Source organism: Schistocerca americana, chromosome 2, assembly GCF_021461395.2.
Source record: "Schistocerca americana isolate TAMUIC-IGC-003095 chromosome 2, iqSchAmer2.1, whole genome shotgun sequence".
Lineage (NCBI taxonomy): Eukaryota > Metazoa > Arthropoda > Insecta > Orthoptera > Acrididae > Schistocerca > Schistocerca americana.
The window spans coordinates 1,005,809,167-1,005,834,163 of record NC_060120.1 but is presented as its reverse complement, the minus strand read 5'-3'; positions in this window follow the sequence as shown (position 1 = coordinate 1,005,834,163).

Genomic DNA, 24,997 nt, shown 5'->3' with positions numbered 1-24,997 from the left:
TGCACATCGAGCTAACGTTACGCAACAGTTTCTTCGTGATAACTTTGAAGTGATTCCTCATGCTCCTTACTCACCTGACATGGCTCCTAGTGACTTTTGGCTTTTTCCAACAATTAAAGACACTCTCCGTGGCAGCACATTCACCAGCCGTGCTGCTATTGCCTCAGCGATTTTTCAGTGGTCAAAACAGACTCCTAAAGAAGCCTTCGCCGCTGCCATGGAACCATGACGTCAGCGTTGTCAAAAATGTGTACGTCTGCAGGGCGATTACGTCTAGAAGTAACGCCAGTTTCATCGATTTCGGGTGAGTAAATCAGAAAAAAAATCTGAGGCCTTAGAACTTGAATGCACCTCGTACAGTGCTCTGATGAGCATTGTAGTGAACTGACGTTGATGTCTCGGCGACCAAATTCGCCTGATGTAAATCCTATGGAAACCATGTGGATCACTATCGGTATCCATGGGGAAAATCGGGAGCATATTATTAACGTGAGTTACATCCCCATGGTGCAGACATCTATGCTACACATCTCCACAAGTCTACCAGCAAACTGTCAGATCCTTGATACGCAGAGTCACCGATGTATTTTGCTCCAAAGAAAGACAAACGAGCTATTAAGCAGGCGGTCATAATGTTTTGGTTCATCAGTGTACTGCAGTCAGTTTTCATCGCTCTGACTCTCCGTTCAGCTCCTGAAAAATATACTACGATAGTGCGATCCAATGAGCGGTACCACTCCCAGTACAGTGGGCCTCCAGGAAGCCACTCGGAATATAATTTGGTACGTACAGAGTTGTAAGAGGAACAATGAGACTTGTATTACATAGTCAAGCTGCGAAATTAGTTACTGAAAGTTACTTATTCCGCGTGGTTATTTGCGTTCAGTTACACCAGAGTTTTATGTTCCGTTTGCGTTTCCTGTTATATACAGTAATAATGGTACTTGTACTACTTACTTGTGTAATTGTTTCCTACACTACCCTGGCACGGGTCCATGTCGTTACTGCGCAGTCAGCGCGGTGTGTTACAACATGAAGCGGCCCAGGTTCGATTCTCGGCCGGATCAGACATCTATTCCACTTGGAGACTGAGTGTTGTGTTGGCCTTACTTTCCTATCGTCAAAGCTCCCATTACTATTCCTGAATGGACAACACCCGACATCTATTAGATACCAAAAAATACCCTGACGGAGTCGTATTGAGAGGATGTGCTACTGGCTGTATAGCTGCGTCATAAGTCTCCGCTATAAACAGCAACTCCTGCGTTTCTCCCAATTAAAAACTTCGCGATTTGTACTTGTCTCAGCTTTGTCTTACAAACAAAAACTTTCGTTGTCCAATTTTTACAACTGTTTTATTCAGTACCTCTTCGTTAGTTATTCCATCTAATAGTCTAATATCAGCAGTCTACTGTAGCACCATAATTCAAAATCTTCTCTTCTTGCCTGAACTGTTCATCGTCTAAATTTCACTTCATTACGAGGCTACTCTCCAGAGAACTACTTGCAAAGAAGACTTGGTAGCATTTCATATTATTTGTCAGCCTATTTCTCTATCTCAGAATCGCATCTCCAGCTATTGCTAGTCCGCAAGATACACCCACTTTGCTTCAGTCATCATAAATACAGAATATACAAACTCATGTACTACTGTTATTGTTTGGTTTCCTAACGCAATTCCCTTCTTCCATAACTGCCGTTTTTTTTTTTTCGGTGATACTCATGTTATACCTTCCCTTTGTACCACTACGCATTTAATTCAACCATCCTTCCAAGTCCGTCTTTATTAGAATTACAAAGTCGTCGGCAACTTTAATTCCCTTTCCGAATTTATTTTTAGTTTCCTTTACTATCAATGCACAGGCTGAGTAAGTTGTGAAATAGACACAACCCTGTCCTGCTCGCTTCTGTTCTGCTGCATTCCTTTCATCTTTTTCAAGCCCTGTGTCAACAGTTTGTTTCTGTACACACTGCAGGAAACCTTTCGCTCCGTGTGATTTACTCATGACAACTTCAGAACCAGTAGTTACGGAAAAGTTCAGGGTCCCAGGTTAGATACCACCACTGCTTAAATTTTAAATAAAATTCATCTACAAAGACGGCCGAAACTTTTCGCTATAAGAAGTCAAGGTCCGGATATCCCCTTGCCGTAGGCCACTGTATGAAAGACACCTTACGTATATTTGTAGGCCACTGTATGAAATACTCCTTAAGTGAATTCACAGGACATGTGTCCTGTAATTGCAATCTTTCCGTTGGCGAAAGATTCCAGATTAGTCCCTTCTTCGTATCACGTGGAGGAAACTGCCAAGAAAATCGTATCTTTGAAGGCAAAGATCGAATAACCAAAGAAACTGTAACATTCTTCGAATGTAGAACGTTAAAAGTCTCCATGAAGTAGGGAAGCTAGAAAATCTGAAAAAAGAAGAGAGACTGAATTTCGATACAGTGATGGGTCAGTGAAGTAAAATGGAAAGAGTACAACAATTTATGTGCAGGCGGAAGTAGGGTAATATGAACAGAGCAGAAAATAGTAGAAATGAATTAGGACTAAATATTGCTAGGACTATCGGGCAGAGAGTCAGTGACTGTGAACACTTCATTCACAGGAGTAATTGTCATCAGAACGGACAGCAAATCAAGGCCACAATATACTGACGTCAGTCATAAAATGAAGGTACAGAGAAAACATATGAGGGCATTTAAGGAGTTTTAAGATATAAAGGGAGGTGAATGTCTAATAATGATTAGTGCTGGGAATACTATAGTAGAGGAAGTAATGGAAGACAGAGCTACAGCGGAATATGGTCTCGATGAAGGAGATGAAATTTCTTCTGCAATAACTTTTAGCTACCAACAGCGAATGCAGTGTACATAACATACAAGCGCTGGTGATATACTTGGAAAGGCCTGGAGATACGTGAAGATTCCAGCTGGGTAACAGCATGTTCAGACAGAGATACAGAATTCAGATAATGTATTGTAAGGCTTACCCAAGAGGAGATATTGACTCAGATCACTATGTAGTAATCATGAATCAATGTGGGAAGAAGTGGGATTCTAAAGTACTAAAAGGAAGGATGAGGTGAGTTTGAATTCCTCTAAGGTTGTCGAAACAGCGATAATGGCTACCACAGTAGATAGTTCAGGAGAGGAGGAATGGAAGTCACTAAAAAGGACAAACACTTGATTTTGGCATATAGAGGTAGAATGTAGATAACTACGAAGTGACATTAGCTGTCACATGGAATAAACTGAACAATGAAAGAAGGAAGTACAAAAATATTCCGGAAAAGACAGGAATACAGCACTGTAAGTCCCTTACGAAAGTAAATAACAGAAAGTACAGAGAAGCAGAAGCGAAATACCTGTAGAAGAAACGTGAATAAAACGAGAAGGAAATGGGAAGCATAGAGGAAGAGATTGTACTGATTAAGGAAGACATAGGATCCACTAATAGAGCGGAAATTAGAAGTGGTTTAGAGAACGCGATCAAACAAAGCGGATGCCATAGATAAGATGCCTTCAGACCTTGTACAGACATTGGCAAAACTGACCACCAAACGACTGCTCTAGTTGATTTGTAGAAAGTATCAGTTTAGATATATACGATCAGCTCTTTCGAAAAATATCATCCTCGCAATCACGAAGCAAAAGGTGGGTAAGTGGGTGATCTGTCGCAGACTAAGCTTAACGGCTCATGTATCCAAGTTGATGACAAGAATAACATACAGAAGAATGGCAGAGAACTGTAGCATCTGGCAGACGAATCTCAGTTTAGCTTTAGGAGAAGTAAAGTCACCAGAGTGGCAATTCGACATTGTTTTTCTTATGTCTAGCTGCATGTATCAAGCACAAAGACACGTTCATGAGATTAGTCGACACAGAAAAATGGTTTGACTATGTAAAATGGTATACTGTGCTCGAAATTCTGAGGGAAATAGAGGTAAACTAGGAGGAAAGACGTGTTATATACAAAGTGTTCTGTACAAGAATAAAGAGGAAACAATTAGAATGGAAGACCAACAATGGAGTGCTCCGATTAGAAACGTAGTAAGACCCAGTCTTTCACAGCTATTGTTCAATCCGTAGAGCGAAGTACAAAAGGCGGAAATAAGTGGATTGATTAAGAGCAGGGTTGAAGTTCAGGGTGAAAAAATATCATTGATAAGTCACGTCCTCAGTGAAACTGAAGAAGAATTGCCGGACTTGTTGAAGGGATTGAAATCTAATGAACACACACTAAGGACTGAGATAAAATCGAATAAAGAGGAAAATAATTTCGACTAGCAGTAATGTCTTTAATTATAAATTTAATATCAAAAGTGGCGTCCACTAAGTTGATGAAGGAAAATCTGCTACAACTACTAACGACGGATAAGGCGTTAAGGACATAAAACACAGACAAGCACTAGAGAAGAGTTTCCTGGCCAAACGAGGTCTACTACTATCGTAAATCGGCCTTCATTCTATGACGTTCTTCAGAATGTACGTTTGGTGTACAGCGCTGTATGAAAAATAATCACGAAAAGCCTGTAATGAACATAATCGAAGCGTTTGATATGTTCAAATGGCCCTGAGCACTATGGGACTTAACATCTGTGGTCATCAGTCCCCTAGAACTTAGAACTACTTAAACCTAACTAACCTAAGGACATCACACACATCCATGCCCGAGGCAGGATTCGACCCTGCGACCGTAGCAGCCGCGCGGTTCCGAGCTGCGTGCCGAGAACCGCTAGACCACCGCGGTCGGCACGTTTGATATGTAGTTCCTTCGACAGGTGTTAGAAATTAAGTGGACTGAAGAAAGGAAACGATTTCTCGCAGAATTAGCGAGGAGAGTAACAACGCGAAGGTAGAACATTTGTAATTACTTCCAGGAATAACTTCCAAGGTACTTGAGAGAGTTGTGGAGGTATAAACTATAACGAAACAAAAATAGATTAAGGTATATCCAATAAATAATAGAATACGTAATACGTTAGACTCAGTTATTACTCTGACCCAAAAGTGTTTCGAGGACAACAATTCATTAGGTCAGAAGAAAGATTGAAGTAACATCAGAATTTTCCGTTACGTTTAATAATTGATCTGAACAGTGTTAATACCCTTTAGTATGAATTGCAAGGCCCGATCATATTACTGACTATTGTGAAATGCCGCTGATGATGTAACGAGAAGTTTCTTTTAACGTGAATTCTGAGCAACAGTGAATTTCGTATTACATAAAACTTTTGCGTGTACGAATACAAAAAGCATATTACACTGTTTGCCCTCTGCCAAAGTGTGTAGTGATTAGTTGGTAAATTTCTTTATCGTCAGGAACATTTTCTCCCAGAAGAATGCATTTTTAAGACATGCCACTAGTAGCCTAACTGTTGTTTGCATTGTGTCCTTCACGCATGCAGCCTGGGAGAGTATGCAAGACTATGTGTCTAACGTACATATAGTGAGAAATTTTGTTCTGGGATGGCGTCTTGACGCTGCGTTGTATGCAATCTCGATTATATATAGTCCAGTAATTGTAGAGATTCTTATCAATTACACTTAAGTGTTTACAGCGAAAGTAGCTTATAAGCCTGGAGATTTACGTAACATATTGTTGTCTGGTCGTGATATACTATTGATTCATCTTATTGACGTGTGTTCCGGTTCCAGATATCCCTAACAGTAAATAATACAAGCTATTTACTACAAAAATTATACGTGGATGTGGCATCAGCTATCCTGAAGGGGTATTTTAACAGTTTATTTGTCGTCTTGAGGTTGAAACTTTTCTCTCCTTAAAAGCTTACAAATACATATGTTGTTGGAGAGGGTCCGCTTTGAACAAAACAATTTTATCTTTCCTTTAATTTCCTAGACATGTTTCGCTGAAGTTTCACCATCATCAACGGCTCTTTTACCTTCTCCCTTGTGACCACATGCTGTGGTAAAAACACACAAATCTGGGGAATTACAGCATGTGGTAACAACAAAGATAAAAAATACCACTGATGATGCCGAAACTTCAGCGAAACATGTCTGGGAAATAAAAGGAAAGTTAAAAATTGTGTTTTGCTTAAGGTGGACCCTCTCCAAAAATAAATACAGCTTATTTCTTTTTACGTGCGCTTCGTTAGTTGCTACATACGTACAGAAGACTAGAATAATTGTTGTTCTGATCATTGTGGTATATAGCCTACGTGTTCAGGAAGAACGAAATGAAAATCAAAATCTTAAAAAGTCTGCAATTCAGCAACTGTAGAAATTTGAAGAGGTCGAAAAAAAAATCAGCCAGCCAGTTGCAAACCAAAACCCTTGACTTAAATTCCGATATTTTTTTATATAAGAAAAAAAAATATCTTCTTCAGACGGTGTGGACCTTGTACTGGCACGTAGTTTATAACTCTTCAGCTAGAAATAGTTTCTTCGGATGACGCTGGTTGACTGATTTGCTCCTAAGAACGCAGTATATTATTTGGCCAATGGGTCTACTGAAGGAAGAAGTATCGCCTGGAGGAGTAATACAGCTGCGGCGTCATTCGCTGCAGGTAGGACACACACTGTAGCCATTCACGGAGATATCAACAGCGCAACCACTCCCAAGATCTGGCAACCACCACCATCACAGAAAATTTAGTGCTGTTATCGACATAGGCAGTCCGCCATTCTTCAGCAGTTCTGACCCAGCCAAACGTGACGAAATTTGCTTTTTTACTACACTGCAGAATACGTTTCTGCTCGCTGCTCTGTATCCATTATAAGGGTCTTCTATTCGATTCTTGTGCCTTATTCTCCTCTACCCTGCAAAACGTCCAGACAGCGAACATAAAAATGTAAGCGTCAGCTGTTTCCGATACTGCTGTCTCCAGCGTGTGGGTCGGCATTGGTCGTGCAGCGGCAGCTTGAAATATCCATCCGTACCACAAGTGGATTGGTAAGATAAGAAGCGAGGAGTCTAGCGGCAAAATCGGTGAGGAGAGTAACATGTGTTGACACGGGATGAAATGTGTCAACACTTCAAACAATAACTTCCAAGGTTGTGGAGGGAGCTACAGCTACTGGGTAAAAACTGTAGGGAAGATAGCTGTGGACATCCCGTGCTGTAGCGCCTGGACACGTTTCCTGTTTCCTGTTTCCTGTCTGCTGGAATCGTTACCATATCTTGAGATCACACTTTGTGGCACACGGAGGGGCCGTTCTACAACCTGCAGTTTTTGACCAGCCTCCAGTCGCCCTAGTATTCTACCCCTCACAACGTCATCAATATGTATTCTTTGAGCCATTTTCAACACACAGTCACCATTAGCACGCCTGAAAACGTCTGCACACTTACTCGCTGCACCGTACTCTGACATGCACCAACACACCTCTGCGTATGTGGACTACTGCCAGCGCCACCGTGCGACGACCACAGGTCAGATGCACCGCATGGTCATACCCCGAGGTGATTTAAACCCACAAACCGCCCACCAGAGCGTTGTTTCACCATGTATCAGCATTATCCTTAATTTATGACCATGAGTGTATAACCATCATTCAACAATTAAGAAATATTATTTCTGCATTCAGTCGTCAGTTGAGACCCTCTTTCACCAACCTCACTACAGTTTGAATGTTTTCAAAACACAACGAAACACGAAAGCAAAATCTAACCTAAATAACAAATTTTGCACATCATTTTGTGGAAGTACATTAACACATGTTTCCCTACATTTTGCAGACCGGTTATTAACGACAGCTCGTGACACAGTTGTCGCAACTTCTGAAACACTTATGAGCAATGGTGTTAACGAGAATACGGTGTAGGCCATCCAAAATGTAACGCTATGAAGGAAGCATCAGCATCAGGCGAATATACCAGCATCCTTTTATGGCGATGAGATGCACATAATTAGCATTTGAGCAAAGGCGCACATCAAATGTTCAAATGTGTGTGAAATTTTATAGGACTTAACTCCTAAGGTCATCAGTCCCTAAGCTTACACACTACTTAACCTAAATTATCCTAAGTATAAACACAGACACCCATGCCTGAGGGAGCACTCGCACCTCCGCCGGGATCAGCCGCACAGTCCATGACTGCAGCATCCTGGACCGCTCGGCTAATCCCTCTTGGCCATTCTGCTCTCGCACGGTGTCTGATGCCTACTGAGGTCGCTGATATGGATTATCTGTCAGTAGGTGGCAGCACAATACAACTAATATCAAAAATGTATGTTTTTGTGGGTGTCTGGATACTTGTGATCACACAGTGTATGTAGGTAAACACCAACGAAACCAAAGTAATGTCCGTCGCTGGCAAGTACTTCCAAAGAGGAAAATCTATAACAGTAATAAAAATTTGACAAAAGTGCAAACATCGAAAGATATTTCATTTAATTTACTTTGGGTATTTCAAAAAAATATTGTCTACACTATCAATAATGAAGGTCATGAAATCAAAAGTGAACGCACGCATCCGTTTCCACAAAACTTTGCCAAGACCTATGCTTTGTTAAGCTATTGAAGTTGGGGCACGGAAGAAGAATGAGAACAGAAAAACAGCTAAAGGGGGAAAGTTCACTCGCTGGACTACAGGCCACACAATACGGTACAGAAAAGGAAATGAAGGGAACCTACAGCTTGTGACTAATATTGCTGACAGTATAGCAGTATCAAGAAAAATTCTCAGCCAGGTGCGCAACGCAAGTGGATGCCCAACATTAGATTCCAAGAAGCAGTCCTTAACCACAAACCCAGCGACAGAAGCGATCAGAGACGTTTCGTGGAGATGGGGATGATAAACTTTAATTCTAGACCGCAACAGCTACTCTAGGGCTAAGAGATATTACAATGATAATGAACATGTTGCCGAGAAAAGTCCCGCTCAAGTGTTCACCTCACAAGAATTCTTTGGCGTGATCTTGATCTCGTTTGAGCCTAGTATGGTTTTATAATCTACTAGCCTACGAGATTTGTACGTCGTCACAAATACTTTCTGCAACTCCTTTCTTCGACGCATTTCTCGAGGGAGTTCTGATGATTCTGTTTAAAGGCAGACTCACAAATTCTCCATAGCGCACAACAGTTGAAGCCGAGCCAACAGTAATTCTAATTAGTTTCATATGTCCGAAAAGACTACATATCACTGAACTTCAGTAGCATATTATTTGCCTGATATAGGATCGGAGACAAAATGCCTAGAAGCAATTAACGAGATTTCAAATCGTGGAAATTTGTACGGGTGGCAATTTTCAACACAATTATTAAAGTGGTTCCAGTAACGGTTGCTAAATACGAAGATCGTTCAGTAAGCAATGGAAATATTCTTTTCTGAAAACGCGTTGGTTCTATTCAGGATAGCAATAAAGGTTATATAAATAAAAAATAGGGCAGGGAAGGAGGTCCTACGACAAATGAAGACACTACTGTGGAATATCAAAATAAATAAAAAAATTGCAACACCGTTTGGTCGTCGTAAACATCACTATGGACGCAGCAGAAACGAGAGTAATAAACAAGTTGTAACACTTGTATCGAGTAGGACTAGATTTATTTTAAGTAACTGTATATCTACAATTTATGAACACTGCTTTCTTTGTTGTTTCAACTCCTTGATGTATGGCAAGAAAATTAGAGTTCAGTAATGTAAATGTGAAAAAAAGCAATAGAATATGGTCAAAATTTAAATTATTATAATATCAATATGTTTATGAGAGAAGTATGTTCGTTAAAAGCTGGTTGGTGGTTAGGGAACTTGTATTTGTAACATGTAAACGCTGTAGGGAAATCCCCTCTGCATGGCGCGATGTAAAAGGTGGGTTGGATAGTAAAACTGAGCGGCTTGCAGCGGCACGCAGTGTGTGACTGACCTGAGAACGGTACACCTCGACAGTGCTAAGAGAGGCAATTGGAAGCTGCATTAGAAGGGATCTGCCTCGGATGTAGATCTGGTTATTATTTGTTATTCATGGAATAATGGAATGGCTCTAATATGTTGAAAATTCGAAGCCAAGAAGAGACTTCATAGAGCATTCGCACATCAAGAGCCGCGGGTGCAGTTAGCCGCCATTTCGCCTGCCACTAATCTTCGCTACTGCTTCACAGACTTCATAAATTCAGTTACGGAATGTATATTGGCATGGTCTATTTAATTTGTGTGTTGTTTCAATAATAATCACATAAAACGTCAATTCGTTTTCGAAACCATAGCTTCAGTCTTGATCAGGAACCTACACAGGGTTCTCACCAAAGTGCTACTAAAACCTAGTATACTGATTTAAATGAGCAATTCTGGCATTCATGTATTTAAAAGTGAATTTTTGTCTACAGTAAAAGGATTAGCAAACGTTAAACTAAGAGTAAATTTGGATGCTTTATTTATGAGCTACTCCAACTGAAATTGTTAAGGTAGGAAGTTTAAGTACAAAAATTCGAAGATCAATCAATAGTAAAGTGAAAACATCAATTATATTAAAGCTAAAACCACAAAAATGACGTTGAAGAACAATTCTGAAATGGAATTGAGTAAACAAGTGACAATATTCGAAATGCAATGTGAACAGAACATGTCCCAAATTCAAGGTAAAGTGAGGGACTTTGAACGCAAAATAAGAGAAAAATCGAATTATGTCACTAACAGAATAACGTGTAACAAATGTCTAGAGGACAGAGAATGATTCGATCTGGGAAAAGGGTGTAATGGGTGGCACCTGTTACAGTTCTTAAAAAACTGTGAAAGGAATTTTCCTGATTACATAGTAGACGAGGAAAAGATAAATGAGGTCCTAAGAGCATTAGCTGGTGATGGAAAAAGGCGAGGCCTAAATTTGGATACAGAACAAATGTCATTTCGCGTATTTAAACAGCAATTCATGGAGGAATACCGGTCAGAGCAAAAACAGGACTCCCTATTATGGCAGGAGTTTATCATTGCCAGGTTATATCACGACAGAGCAGGCACTCAATGAAAGAGTTTTACGAAATGTGGTATCGGAAAATGACTAACCTGAGAAACAGACGAACAGAATCAAAAATAGTGTGAAAAACAATGGAAAAGGCTCCCAGAGGATTCAAAACGTTACATGGAAAGTAATCACAAAAGCTTCTCGTCATTTCTGGAAAGGGTCGAAGACGAGGACCACTGGAGAGTGAACCATGGTTATCGTCAAAATAAAACCACCAGAATTGGGATAATCACTAGTATTATGAACAGAATGATAATGAACGTTACTGCGTAAATACGAGTGTTGGACCTTAAATGGTGGCAACTATTTATTCACAACCGATAGAATTGCATCATGTTCCTCCCTGGGTGACCGTTAATGCACAGTATTACTGTTCGTTTTTGGAGCATCACCTGCTACCAGCTTTGTGAAAGAAGAGGCGACACTTTCTGCACAACTCATCCATCATTTTGCACGACAATGCACAAGCGCATACAGTAGAAGCTGTCGCTGCTCTGTTTGGTCGATGAGACTGGGAAGTACTGTACCATCCACCATACTCCTCATACTTAAGTCCTTGTGACTTTGATTTGATTCTGAAGATGAAGGAACCACTTTGTGGCATTTGCTTCAGAACTGTTCCAGAGATCCGACAGGCAGTAGACCGCTCCATTCACACCATCAACAGAACAGTTTCTTCTAATGGTATACTACGCCTTCCACATCACTGGCAAAAGGTTCTACATAACGCTGATGACTACTTTGAAGGACTGTAACAGGTGCAAACATCTAACTGTTTTGTATCAGTTGTGAATAAATAGTTGCCACTATTTAAATTGCAACCCTCATATGATGCAAAAAGGTAGAGGCAGAGATCGCGCATTTCCCAGTAGAGAGTTTGCACCACGAAACTATAAAAATCAAAATGACACGGAAACTAAGGCCTGCACGTTTTACGGGGCAGATACGCGAGGACAAATATTACCAGCCCAAAGTAAAGAAATCAGACCGGCCAAAACGAAGTGAATTTAAGACACGAGTAAGTGGCAGCACAGCGCCACAGGACTGTGCACGCAAAACAGCGGGCAGAACAACGTGAGTCACAAGTGACAGGCTATGCTACAGTGGCGAGCGTGCGAACTGAGCAACCGCATGCAATGAACACGGTGCACCGATCAGCTGTTCGTAGTGCAGCTGCAGTAGTGGCAGCAGGGAGAGATGACGTCACAAGGGAATACGGTGGACCTGTTTTGCTTTGAGATATCACCGAAATGAGAAAGGAATCGAGCATGTTGTTAAGTAAAAGTGCAAGCATCGACTACCAAGCAAAAAAAAAAAAAGATAAATTGTGCAGAAAGTTATCTTCATGGATCACGGAGTAGTGCGATGATTTGTTTTACGTTTTAAAGCAATATGAGTAGGAAGATTCTAAAGAGGGTTATACGACCAGGGAAATAATGAAAGGGAGAAACGAAAGAGGAAACGTCGAGAAGAGGGCGTTATCAGGAAATGAAAAGGAGATGAAAGTAGTTAGCGCAGCGCAAGGTGCATGAGCAGCGATTTCAGATGATGTGGTCGGTAGGAGAGAGGAAGGCGCTGCACAAACCATTCCAGCAGCCGATGTGAAACAAATTGGTGTTAGAAACAGAAAAATGGTCGGTATAAATAGGAATCTGGAGGAGGATAAAATCCTTCAAAATTACAGAGCAGGCGATCCTGGCTGACGAAACACTTGTACAGTTAGCTGTTGTTGATGTTCCAGAGAACATAGATTCACATGAGTATTTGAAAACCACTCAAATCCATAACGATTATACTAGGTATGAAGTTAAGGTTGACGTCATCAGAAGTGATATTGAAGATAGTTTAGACAAAGAATCGCCTTTGACTGAAAGGGTAATGGCAATTTTAGGAAAGAGTCGAAATTTTGAAAATACGGAAACTGATGAAAGGTCAAAAGAGGAGCTTGCCAAGAGTAGTGTTCATATTAGAATCAGACAGTGAATGTGATGAGGAATATGTAGAAATGGGGGAAAGGCAACAAAGTATAATGGAATATGTCTCTCAAAAGCAAAATGAAGTTTTATCCAAACAAAATCCAGCAGTAAATATCGAACCGAAAAAGAAAGAGCCACCAGATGATACAAGACTAGGGTAAGAAATGATTAGAGTCGTGAAAGACGTCGAAATCAGAAAACCGAAAAAGCCCCAGACATAAGTGATTTGCCAGTAAATAACATATCTTGGAGCGATCTGATGGTCAAACAAGATTTGTTATGGGAGGAACAAGAAAATTCAGAAAATAGGACGATCAAACCATTCCAGATGAAATTTACAGTATTAAATTGCAAGTACTTTTAGACACTGGATTCCAAATTAGTGCCAGTTCACAATCTTTCTTTGAACACATTTCCAGTGAACCTGGGTTAGTTATGATGTCCGTAATTGGCGTGAAAGTTGTACTGAAAACTGGTAAATCCATCAAGATTATTCGAAGACAAATGTTGGTGGAAATTAATGTTAATGGGCGAAAATTTGAACATGACTTCCTGGTTGTGACTGAATTGAATACTAAGATGATTTTAGGTATCGATTGATTAGATAAGGAAAAGGTATTCATTAATTGTGGTAGCGGGATTGTCAAAATTAATTATAAATCTGGTATTTTGGAAGTTGAATTTGAGGAAAACGAAATTTCGCAGGACACCATAGTTGATTCATTGCTATTAGAAGCTGTGTAGGCGGAAATCGACAAAATGATTGAGTGGGGAATTATCGAGGGAGCAATAGCGAGCATAATAATCCTCTCATTATTGTAAACAAGAAAGATGCAAGCATGTGAGTAGTAATTGATGCACAAACACTAAACAACGTTGTAAAAAGAGACGAAGCCCGTCCAGAAAATTTAGACAAACTGTTGAAAAAGTTCCACAATGTGCAGTATTTGACTAGCTTGGATCTGACGACTGAGTATTGTCAAATTCCATTGTATAAAGAGTTTCGAAAGTGTACCACATTTCTATTTACGTCAACCGTTGTCAATACAAAGTCCTTTTGGTCTTAACACTCCCGTCTCAGTCTTTATTACGGCTTTAGATTCCGTGTTAGGATGGGAACTAAGTGCCAGATTGACCATATACGTGGACGACTTGTTGATCGCCATGGAAAATTGGAAAGAACACTGAGAATTATTAGAAAAAACTTTTTTGCTCTTCAAGCAGGAGGGAAATGCGAATTCGTAAAAGAGGGAATAAAATTCTTGGGACATATTATTACCACTTCTGGGATTGCAAAGAACCCAGACAAGTTAAATGCCATTGAAAAATACCCACCACCTATGAACCGAAAGCAACTGAAAGCGTATCTCGATCTCTGCGGATGTTACTGAAAATTCGCGAAGGGGCAAGCATTTAATAGTCCTCATTCAAGTGGGTTACTTAAGAAAAATAGTACATTCATTTCGACAGGAATGCCAATAAGATTTCGAAAATTTGAAAATTGAGTTAATGAGGAACAGTATCTTGCATCACCCTGTTTTGAGTGAACCATTTCTTGTTAGGACTGATAGCAGTGCATGTGGAATCGGCATAGAAATTTTCCAAGAAAACATACATACAATACAATCAAAACATAAGACAATACCTTTCGCTAGTGGAACTCTCACTAACTACGAAAGAAATTACACCATTTCAGAAAAGGAAGCTCTTGCGTCATATGGGTTTGAAAAGGTTTAGAAATTATTTGTGAGGGCTTAAAGAATTATACATACTGACCACAAAGTCTTGATGTTTCTTAAAAACTGCAGTTTATTTACCGGAAGATTAAGTCATTGGGTACTGTACCTCCAGCAGTCTGACTATGAAACTCTTTATGTTAAAGGAAGTTACAATAATGTAGCAGATGCTCTATCCAGACTATCTGGAGGGATAGACAGTGTGATAAAGGAAAATAACGAAGACGGTACTTTATGTGAGGTTCATCAGTGAGGTACAGTGGAAAAGGAAAATCGAACAGATTTGCAAGAACGTGTGGTACTACCAAAATGAAGGCAAAGTCTGGAAGTCAGTTAAATTAAATTTTCATAATACAAAATATGCTCAACTTATTAAGTATTATAAGATCTTCAGGGGTATTCTATACAAATGAAAAGATGTGAGTAGAGAGGAGTGGAAAGTGTGTAGGCCATCTCAATCTGAGACCAAAGTAATTGACTATTTTCACCTCACCTTAGAACACTGTAGTTCGAAATTGTGTATCGAAAAACTTTCTGATGTATTAAAAATAAATATCAGTGCAACAAAGAAAATAACGAATCGAATTAAGTCATGTTATATTTGCCAGAGGGCAGATATTCTTGACTTATTGTCAGTGGATTTATATGGGCCTCTCCCGAAATCTTCTGGAAATTGTACCTATATTTTAGTAGTATTAGAAGTATTTTCGATGTTTATCAAACTTTATCCCATTAGGAAAGCTATCGAAAAAGCAGTATTTATTAGAATTACTGAATATTTCAATGTGATAGTAGGGCCAAAGACAGTACTATCGGATAATGGATCAAATTCATTTAAAAAATCTGAAAGGAAGGGATGGAACAGAATGGCAGTCAAGTGAAACATATTTCGGCATACTATCCCGCAAACAATCGAGTGGATCGTTGTACGCGTGAACTAGCAAGATTGTGTCGAACTTACTACCACCACACTCATAAGGCATGGGTAGGTTTATTGCAGACGTTGAAATTACAATGAATACCCTCCCCCATGAAACTACAGGATTTACACCCAAGGAAATTCTACTTAATCATAAGAGCAAAAGTATAATTAAAGAAACCATTTCCACCCTGTGTAGAACTAGATCTGAGGGAAAAAAGACTAAGTAAGAAAAAGAATGAAACAAAAAGCGGAAGCCAGATCCAAAAGGCATGGTAAGGGCCTTAAAGTGACCAAATTCAAAACAGACGATTTTGCTCTCGTAACAGCTCACAAAAAATCAAGAGAAATAAACCAAGAAATTTCTAAGTTGAAATATATTTATAATGGTCCCTTTGAAGTGGAAGGAACTCAGCACACTAACGCATATTATCTTGTTTACCCTAAGTCAAAGAAGCCAATAGGTGTTCGTAACATTGTAGGTTTAAAACCTTACATCCACAGACGTGAGTAAAAAGGGGCAAACGTTTATATGGAACTAACCAAATAGTATTCTACTCTGTATATTCTTGTTTATGATGTTGTGTTATCAAGTGTTGTTATGTTAGAAAACATTTCTGTTATGAGACTACTGATACATGTCTGTAAGTTTAAGATTTTGTGTAATATAAATGGATATACAATTTATATGTAAGTTCCAGGCTATGATATACATAAGGACTGTATTGCTTGTATACTTGCAGCATCATCAGAAGGATTGCCAAATATGTCTATAGGCAGACAAGTGTTGAATTTGAAAATAAAGGTAGACTGCAGAGAATATTGAAGGGACAGGGAGGAAAAGTCTGTATAGTGTACTGAGTGTTATGTTTCTCATGATGAACTGCATGAATGTTTCAAGCAGACAAAACATAGTTTCTTCATGATCATACAGTAAAATATAGGTATCAACTAATTATGTGAAAGGAAAGCATTAAAAATACTGACTCATCTCATCATCCATATAAAAATGTTGTGTAATGAAAGCAATATGTAAATTCCTATATGTTTTTCTTACAACATGCACACATGTTTAGAATAGTACATATTCTCTGAATATGACCAAAATTCATGTTTTGGTACGTGATGAAACAGTGTTTTATGTAAACTTTTATGTGAAATATTTGTTGTGTAATGTATGTGCAAATTTTTTCTGGTTGCCCAACACGGTTTTGAAGAGTTATTCATGTTTCATTGATATATCCCTGTCGGGAAATCTCAATGAAACATGGGGCATGTGTAACACTTATATTGATTAGGAGTATGTTTAAATAACTGTGTATCTGTAATTTATGAAGTGGGCATTCTCTGTTGTTTGAACTCCTTGATGTAGGACAAGAAAATTAGAGTTTTTTAATGTATGTATGAAAAAATCAAAAGGATATGTTCAAATTTTAAATTATTATAATATGAATATGTTTGTGAATGAAGTATGTTTGGTGGAAGTGGTTCATGCATAGGGCACTTGCATTTGTAACATGTAAATGCTGTAGGGAAATCCCTCCACAACGAAAGTGGCATGGTCTGATGTAAAAGGTGGGTTTGGCGCTCGAACTGAGCGGCTCCTTCGTGTGAACGGCATGCAGTGTGTGACTAGCCTTTGCACTGTACACCTCGATAGTGCTAAGAGAGGCAATTTGAAGCTGCATTAGAAAGGGTTTGCCTCGGATGTGGATCTGGTTATTATATGGTACTCATGGAATAATGGAATGGCTCTAATATGTTGAAAATTGGACGCCTAGAAGAGACTTTATAGAGCATTTGCACATCAAGAGCCACTAGTAGAGTTAGCTGCCATTTCACCTGCCACTAATCTTCGCCGCTGCTGCACAGATTTCATAAATTCAGTTTCGTAATGTATATTGTCATGGTCTAGTTAATTTGTGTGTTGTTGCAATAATAAACATACAAAACGTCAATTCGTTTTCGAAACCATAACTTCAGTCCTGATCAACAATCTACATAGGGGCCTCACCAAAGCACTACTAAAACCGAGTATCCTGATTTAAATCAACAATTCTGGCATTCATGTATTTAAAAGTGAATTTTTGTCTAAAGAAAAAGGAGTAGCAAAACTTAAAATAAGAGCAAAATCTGGATGCTTTTTTTATGGACTACTCCAAGTGAAATTGTTAAGGCTGGAAGTTTATGTACAAAAATTCAATGATCAGTCAATAAGAAAGTGGAAACCTTAATTATTTAAAAGCTAAAATCATAAAAGTGAAGTTGGGTAAGCTTTCGCTGAAGTATCGTTAGCTTACTATAAAATATAGTTGTGTGCGATTACACTGCAATATTATGTAAGTATTATTCCCAAGAATACCTGCTTCACAGGTGATTAAAGTATAATTAAAATTAAATCTTTAACGAACCGATTTGCTGTAGAACTGTTAGAAGTGAAATCATGCACGTTTTCAAAGATAGTGTAGTTTTGGTAGCTATCATGGATGTTTCCTTTTGAGGTTAATTAAGCCCAGTGTTGCATTTTATTACCTTGTAAAGTACTTTAAGTGAATGGTTAGCTTTTAGCGATAGTGTTTTACTTTTGCAATAATGAAAGAACCTTGACTAGTGAAACTATACCGGTTTATGAGCCCCTATCATCTTCTCCTCCTATTAAGAAGAAAATTAACCATAACTGTTACTAAGGAAATCTACAGCATACAGTGGAGCTTAAACATTCTATTTAAGATATTATTCACCTTTATATGTATTGTTCATGTCAGGCAAGATAGAAGCCCCTCATGTTCAAAATTAGTTTTGAACTTCTTGCAGTGATATTTCAATATTTTGCTTAAGAAATGCTAATGTTTGTGGCCATCCTTAGTATGAGCTACGTGCAACTATGATCCATAAAATTTACTGGTGTGTGTGTTACTGGTAACAGCTACTACACATAGTACAGAGTGCGCTGTGTTAGTTTGCATCCTGTATGCCGTTCAAATTGAAATCTCTACAAAAGCAAGTTGAATCACGAACATCCAATTTCCTCAAATATATATTTTCAAGTTAATGCTCCTAATTAGTCTGGCGACCGTTCATTTTTTTCATTCATTTATAATTTTACCACTTCTGTTAACTCCCAAGTTCAAGACGCGTTTGGTTTTACTGTTAAATTTACAAAATTCGAAATTATAGTCCGATAACCTTTTCCATGAAATACACGCACGGTCGAACGTTGAAATCCTCTCAGAGCGTGTTTCTCTACACGTTAGTGTTATAAAGTGTCAGAGAAACAAGTTGCTTCCACTAACAATTGGCTTTTGGAGAAGTTATGACATTTGCAGGCTGGACGTGTACAAAATGCAGGTTAAGAGGAGCCGTGGGTTTGACGTAATCAATAAAGGACACCATAGAGTTGAAACGTCTAAATTGGTTTGGACATATGGAAAGGATGGACGGCAGCTGAGGCCAAAGAAAGTGTGGAAGTGGATCCTAGTGGAAAATAGAATGCGTGGACGACCTGTTAGTCGCTGTTAGTAGTGGTTTATCCTGTAGTGAAGTAGAAGTGGATAGTCCTGTGAATTATTATGGGTGGAGGTTACACTCAACAACCGAGCTAGGTTAATAATTGGCTCCTTTTACCGACCTCCCGACTCAGCAGCATTAGTGGCAGAACAACTGAGAGAAAATTTGGAATACATTTCACATAAATTTTCTCAGCATGTTATAGTCTTAGGCGGAGATTTCAATTTACCAGATATAGACTGGGACACTCAGATGTTTAGGACGGGTGGTAGGGACAGAGCATCGAGTGAGATTATACTGAGTGCACTATCCGAAAATTACCTCGAGCAATTAAACAGAGAACCGACTCGTGGAGATAACATCTTGGACCTACTGATAACAAACAGACCCGAACTTTTCTACTCTGTATGTGCAGAACAGGGAATCAGTGATCATAAGGCCGTTGCAGCATCCCTGAATATGGAAGTTAATAGGAATATAAAAAAGGGAGGACGGTTTATCTGTTTAGCAAGAGTAATAGAAGACAGATTTCAGACTACCTAACAGATCAAAACGAAAATTTCTGTTCCGACACTGATAATATTGAGTGTTTATAGAAAAAGTTCAAGGTAATCGTAAAGTGCGTTTTAGACAGGTCCGTGTCGAGTAAACCTGTGAGGGACGGGAAAAAACCACCGTGGTTCAAGAACAAAGTTAGGAAACTACCGCGAAAGCAAAGAGAGCTTCAAGTTTAAACGCAGCCAAAACCTCTCAGACAAACAGAAGCTAAACGATGTCAAAGTGAGCGTAAGGAGGGCAATGCGTGAAGCGTTCAGTGAATTCGAAAGTAAAATTCTATGTACCGACTTGACAGAAAATCCTAGGAAGTTCTGGTCTTACGTTAAATCAGTAAGTAGCTCGAAACAGCATATCCAGACAGTACGGGATGATGATGGCATTGAAACAGAGGATGACACGCGTAAAGCTGAAATACTAAACACCTTTTTCCAAAGCTGTTTCACAGAGGAAGACCGCACTGCAGTTCCTTCTCTAAATCCTCGCACAAACGAGAAAATGCGTGATATCGAAATAAGTGTATAAGGAATAGAAAAGCAACTGGAATCACTCAACAGAAAAAAGTCCACTGGACCTGACGGGATACCAATTCGATTCTACACAGAGTACACGAAAGAACTTGCCCCCCTTCTAACAGCCGTGTACCGCAAGTCTCTAGAGGAACGTAAGGTTCCAAATGATTGGAAAAGAGCACAGGTAGTCCCAGTCTTCAAGAAGGGTCGTCGAGCAGATGCGTAAAACTATAGACCTGTATCTCTGACGTCGATCTGTTTTGCTCGGGTATCACGTCGTTTTTGGAAACCCAGAATCTACTCTGTAGGAATCAACACGGATTCCGGAAACAGCGATAGTGTGAGACCAAACTCGCTTTATTTATTCATGAGACCCAGAAAATATTAGATACAGGCTCCCAGGTAGATGCTATTTTCCTTGACTTCCGGAAGGCGTACGATACAGTTCCGCACTGTCGCCTGATAAACAAAGTAAGAACGTACGGAATATCAGACCAGCTGTGTGGCTGGATTGAAGAGTTTTTGGCAAACAGAACACACCATGTTGTTATCAATGGAGAGACGTCTACAAACGTTAAGGTAACCTCTGGCGTGCCACAGGGGAGTGTTATGGGACCATTGCTTTTCACAATATATAAATGACCTAGTAGATAGTGTCGGATGTTCCATGCGGCTTTTCGTGGATGATGCTGTAGTATACAGAGAAGGTGCAGCATTAGAAAATTGTAGCGAAATGCAGGAAGATCTGCAGCGGATAGGCACTTGGTGCAGGGAGTGGCAACTGACCCTTAACATGGATAAATGTAATGTATTGCGAATACATAGAAAGAAGGATCCTTTATTGTATGATTATATGATAGCGGAACAAACACTGGTAGCAGTTACTTCTGTAAAATATCTGGGAGTATGCGTGCGGGACGATTTGAAGTGGAATGATCACATAAAATTAATTGTTGGTAAGGCGAGTACCAGGTTGAGATTCATTGGGAGAATCCTTAGAAAATGTAGTCCAACAAAAGAGGTGGCTTACAAAACACTCGTTCGACCTATACTTGAGTATTGCTCATCAGTGTGGGATCCGTACCAGATCGGGTTGACGGAGGAGATAGAGATCCAAAGAAGAGCGGCGCGTTTCGTCACAGGGTTATTTGGTAACCGTGATAGCGTTACGGAGATGTTTAGCAAACTCAAGTGGCAGACTCTGCAAGAGAGGCGCTCTGCATCGCGGTGTAGCTTGCTCGCCAGGTTTCGAGATGGAGCGTTTCTGGATGAGGTATCGAATATATTGCTTCCCCCTACTTATACCTCCCGAGGAGATCACGAATGTAAAATTAGAGAGATTCGAGCGCGCACGGAGGCTTTCAGACAGTCGTTCTTCCCGCGAACCATACGCGACTGGAACAGAAAAGGGAGGTAATGACAGTGGCACGTAAAGTGCCCACCGCCACACAACGTTGGGTGGCTTGCGCAGTATAAATGTAGATGTAGATGTAGATGTAGATGTAGGAGGAGCTGGGGTCGATGGACCCTTGATGCGCTGGAATCAAGAGCATTACAAGTAGGAGACTAGCAAGATGAGAAGGTACGGAATACAGGAAGCGAGAAGCGGCGCCAGCCGAAGAGTACTCGAAAGGTGATGATGCTGCTGCTGTTGATCATGATGAGAGATTGCTGTATGACTAATTTTTACTATACTGTACTGCTTGTTCGAGTTACATGTGATAGAAAGAATGGAAGAAAACTTCAGAAAACAAAAAGCACAACAGCATGATATATATTTTAAAGCATTGCGGCCTGCAGTAAGAAAGGTCTAAAAGCACAGTTCAATTAACTCAACCTCTGTGCAGCGTATGTACTGTTGAAGTAGGTCATAAGCAAAGTGAAACGGGAATTAAGAAGGAAGTGGACCAGCGACCTACCAACCATTAAAATGAGTAATGATACTGAAGAAGATTTATCTGTATGATGCTAACTTTATTCACTAAAAGAATTCCACCAATTGGAAATTCGATGTGAGTAGAAATTCAGTCTGCAAAAGCCTACAAAATGAAACTGGTAGAATTTTTACCATGGAACTATAGGCATATGTTAAAAATGAAATTCATTGGTTACATATGAAGTGACGAGATATTAATAAGAACAGGCCCTGAAAGAATATGAAAAACCAAAAGACGGCTAGGTTAATAGGGCAGGTGTTAGAGCAAGCACATATAAGCTAACATTGGAGCAAGCAGAAAAACAGAAAACATTAAGGGCAGACGAAGATATGTAAGACACATTAAATTTCGTGGTGGGTATGTATGGATGAAAAAGCTACACATATAACAACATGATTAGGGAAGCTGTACTGACCTATATGCTTTCATGTGGAGGGCTTAGATATTCTAAAATAGCGTGCACAAAGTAATAAAGTATCTGGAGCCAAGAAGAAGAATTATGTCTGCCTGTTTCAATGATAATGGAAACTGAGGGGAGAGGGAAATATATGGTCCTGACACATAAGTTACTCTTCCAAATTTAAGCATGTTGTCAAAGGTAACGACTCCATCCCATCTATGCATCTACAATAGTGTACAGCCGCATATGACGTGCAGTGGTGTTATCCAACTCCACATGGTATAAGGTGGTGGGTCTTCAAACACCACATACATTACACTGTCGCACGATCTTACGTCCAGGGATATGGCCAATTTTCTCTTTGGTGATCTTAGTACTGGTAACGAAAACCTCTTCCACCTCCATAATCGTAACTGCAGACTGAATGGTGTGTGCTGTTACCGTAGGTAGTGTGGAACCAGCTGTGGAAATTTAACAACATAACTTTATTATATTTCCAATTCTATACAGGCATGCACTCCTCTCCTCGTGAGCTCTGGATGGTGCAGCTGGCATCGGCTGCTGGGACACTGCCTGGTGATGCTGCGTGAGGACTCCGATCTGGCGACGAAGGTAAGGCCACAGTCAGTTGTGACATTGGCGCTTGTAGTGGACCAACATGTGAGGCGGTGACTCCATTGCACTTCGCTCCGCGATGACAGAGACAACTATGCCCGGGTCTCGACCTTTGTTGCCACAGGTGGTGGACGGTTGCTGGCGTAAGGACGCTCAGTCCCCCCCCCCCCCCCCCCCCCCCGCCCCCCACCACGTATGTCTGTGCCTTGGCGTCGGCGGCGGCCCTCATTTTCATTATTTTATTAGTGTGAACACTTTCTGTCATTAGGTGCTCTTGTTGTCGAAGAAGCGTATAAAGACGTTTGCACGCTGCTATATTTAGCTGTCACTTGTGCATCGCTATTTATTAAAACATGATAGCAGTAACGATACCTTGCACAAATCGTATTGACACGAAGTTATTTTGTTTAGTTCATGAACAATTTTGCCACGTTACTTGCGTTATACACTATCTATCTTCAGTTTTTCTGTGACTTATCAGTTATGTGCATTTGGTCTTCATCGTTTGCTTGCTGCCTGTAACGACTTTTTAGACACACATGCTCGTCTGTTTTAGGATGGACCGATTATTGCGACTATCTTTTCTAATATTGTTTATCTCTTGCTCTATATTTATGACATGGTCTGTATGATGCTGTTAAATATTTTCATATGTAGAAATACTGGTTTTATTCTTCCGACAGAAGTTATGCCACTTACACATTGTTTAAAAATTTCTACTTGACGCTCTTATATAACCTACAATAGGAGCACTGTAGTCTTTGGCTTTCTAACTTCGTTCTACATGTTTGCAGTGATCCTAAAAAATTACCTGTTTATTTTACATGCGAAATAAATGCCAATTTCTTCATTCCTTGTTTATGCGTGTGGGTCAATTTTATAACGTCCTTTTATACTGTGTGATATTGTAATCTTAAAACAATTCTGTGTTCCAAAATGGACACATACAGAACACAGTTGCAACAAAAATTGCTCAAGAACACTCTAAGATAGAAAACACGTCGCACGATGAAAGAATTATCCGAATGGGATGTCATGTACAGACACAGAAAAAAAGTGATGAATTTAGAATAATTTAATGATTTATTCAAGAGATAGAGCATCACAAACTGAACAACTCAATAAATTGTTAGTCCACCTCTATCCATTAGGCAAGCAGTTATTCGGCTTGGCACTAATCCACAGCTTCTACGTGTCCTCCTGACCAATATCGTGCCAATTTCTGTTCGACTGCGGCATTAGATCGTCAGAATCACGATGGGGTTAGGGTTGCCTGCCTGTAATGCTCCCAACGTTCCCGCTTGGGGAGGGATCCAGCGAACTTGCTGGCCGACGTAGGTTTTGGCAAGCGCAAAGACGGGCAGTGGGCTAATGGGGCGTAGAATATCGCCAATGTGTCACTCTGCTGTGCCGGCCGAGGTGGCCGAGCGGTTCTAGGCGTTACAGTCTAGAGCCGCGCGACCGCTACGGTCGCAGGTTCGAATCCTGCCTCGGGCATGGATGTGTGTGATGTCCTTAGGTTAGTTAGGTTTAATTAGTTCTATGTTCTAGGGGACTGATGACCTCACAAGTTAAGTCCCATAGTGCTCAGAGCCATTTGAACAATTTGAACCTAAAGGCCACAGATGGACCAGTGCGTTATGATTTGCTCAGTGTGAGAAGCTCTTTCTGTGGAATGAATTGCTATCATTTATACGAAGATGGTATCTGTTCCCGAAAGAACAGATACCACTCATGACTGTGCAGCTTGTGTAGATTAAAAATCGAAATCTTTCGGGAACAGATAGCATCTTCATATAGTCAAAGGCTACCCGGCCATTGACCTTCTTTTGTGCCAATGCGCACGCCTTGCCCGCGCTCTTACGGGACTCGTCAGCTTAGTCTGGCGCGAGTAATGGGTGAATGG